This window comes from Habropoda laboriosa, unplaced genomic scaffold (assembly GCF_001263275.1).
Source record: "Habropoda laboriosa isolate 0110345459 unplaced genomic scaffold, ASM126327v1 scaffold578, whole genome shotgun sequence".
Classification (NCBI taxonomy): Eukaryota; Metazoa; Arthropoda; class Insecta; order Hymenoptera; family Apidae; genus Habropoda; species Habropoda laboriosa.
In genome coordinates, this window is record NW_017100941.1 from 1598264 (window position 1) to 1600868 (window position 2605).

The window sequence follows — 2605 nt, forward strand, 5'->3', positions numbered from 1 at the left end:
TTAAACGATAATAAATTTCTTTCCGGAGAAAATGATCGCAAATCATTAAGATATGCTTTACACTTATTTTCAATATTCCAGAAATGCGATCCAAAGGTGACCCAATTTTTCTTCGTTCACCAGAAGAAAAATTGCGATTGAGTAAAGTTTTAAAAATGTAACGTTAAAAAATAAACAAAGAAACGAGATTTATAAGATATAAATCATATGGTGCTACAGAAAGTTAAATAACTGATTTAAACATTTCGAACGACATAAAATATTTTCTAATACTTCAATCGCATTTTACTCGCGTAAAATTACAGTCAGAGTAGAACTTTTGTACACATCGAAGAGCTAATCCACAAAAAGGGGGGCCGCTATAGTAAATGAACGATATTAAAAACACGTAGCTACTTCATAGCACGATCCGTTCGTTTGCCAGGCAAACTAAAATACACGGCCGTGGCTGTACAAGCTTTACCTATGTAAATCCTTCCTACCCGTGCTTGTTCGGTATGAAAGCAAAAATCGAAGCTGCTTACTACGCGCACCGCTGGACAGTTGTTGGCTAGTTTTACACCTGCGCAAACTTATTAATCGTGAACGTTTCGAAAACCGAAAAAAAAAAAGGGAAAAAAGGAAGAACGTAGCAAACTATTTGCAATTTGCATGAAAATTGCAAGGCTCGACACAGTTCCTCACGCGCGTACGTTTATGTGTTCACGGAAGTTTGCCATGTTGCAAGAGAATTACCAGACAAGATTCATGATAAACCTATTTGCTTTAATTGGCTTTAAAGCATCGACGTTCTCAATTTCTTTTGCGATAATTTACGAACCAACCACCTTATCATTATTTATGAAGGAAATCATTACATGCGGCATTTCTCACTTGGAAAGATCTGTGTTAATAATACATTGACAATGTCGTATTTTCATATTATTCTTGAAATATTGTCTTTTTGTTTTTTAAGTAATTTGGTTACAGGTTTTCTTCATATTGTAGGAAAGATTGTGATTAATTAACGATTAAAATAAATCGTAAAGCTTTTATAGTAGAGATGCTATTTATATTTGAAATTTTAATACTTTGAACGATACTTGATATTTAATTAAAAATTTTAATACTTCAAGTAACTTTCCAGTGTTTAAATATGTTTTCACAAATTTAATTTGTCTTTTTAATAATTTTGCTAAATTACATATTCATCAAATTTACCACTTTCGTCACGCATTTAATATATATTTTAACAGTAGGTATTTCCAAAGCAATTATTTGCTGCAAGAAAATGAAATAGAAAATTAAAAAAGCGAAAAATATAATATGGAAATTAATTAATTTAAAATAATATCAATTTCTACCAATTCTGTCCCTCAATTGTTTTTTCTATATTTTACTTCACTATTATACCAACCTTTAGTTTCGTTCCACACCCACAAAATTAAGCCGAATAACACTAATTTTTGCAAATCGATAGTCCCAAATTTCCATATACCTGACGAGCTACAGATATTACATCGCAGAGAAATACTCATTGAATAATGGAACACTATTCGAATTTTCATCACCGCGGATCCAGCAAATGTATTCCTAGTATGATATCAATTCATTCTATCCGTAGTCAAATTGAATTTCTACTCGATTCCATTTCCAGGCTGAATTTTTACTTCTTCTGTTTCGCGTAATCAAAATCGATCGCTTGGATGTAGAACGATGAGAAGTAACCCCGTTAAAAAAGTACAACATCGTAAGCCAATTTGTTGCATTCCATCGATAAGAAATCCATCCAATTGTTTACTTGTTGAATTTCAACAACAAATTTGTATCGTTGCGACGAGATTAGAAAAAGAGAGAGAAAGAAGGGAAGTTGCGTTGATACGCCGTCGTGACGGAAAAGAACATCGTTAAACGGCGATGAAAGCACGTAGCAACCTGAACACGATATCTATGCGTTTACAAAGCAAACTAGAACGCGCACGTGTTGTCATGTACGTTGTGACGAAGTGAAAACAACGATGCATATGCGCGCGAATTCATTCGACGGGGATATAGGTAGACGACGAGGTTTGCGTAACTGTTTAAACAATTCCTCTTAAAGGTTCGACGTTTGAAACAATCTTCTACCTGGGGAAAGTTGGAGTGGCATCGAGAAATCGGAAAAAAATGTGTAGATGACAGTAGTGTATACTGAGTATACGAAAATATGATTACTGAAAAAATTGAAATTATGGAAAAATTTGGAGAAATTAAAATTTAAGAATTAAAGAAGTTAAAATTACGAGAAATTCAGAGAAATTAAAATTTACGAATTTGTAAAAATTAAAATTAAGAGAAATTCAGAGAAATTAAAATTTACGAATTTAAAATTAAAGAACAATTTGGAGAAATTAAAATTTAAGAATTAAAGAAGTTAAAATTACGAGAAATTCAGAGAAATTAAAATTTACGAATTTAAAATTAAAGAACAATTTGGAGAAATTAAAATTTAAGAATTAAAGAAGTTAAAATTACGAGAAATTCAGAGAAATTAAAATTTACGAATTTGTAAAAATTAAAATTAAGAGAAATTCAGAGAAATTAAAATTTACGAATTTGTAAAAATTAAAATTAAGAGAAATTAGAA

At 31.1% G+C, this 2605-nt stretch overlaps 1 protein-coding gene across 1 annotated transcript in view; it reads right to left on the minus strand.

The window, feature by feature from the left end:
• LOC108577604 overlaps positions 1-2605 on the minus strand; it is a 262878-nt gene that overhangs the window by 193755 nt on the left and 66518 nt on the right. The window lies entirely within an intron of this gene.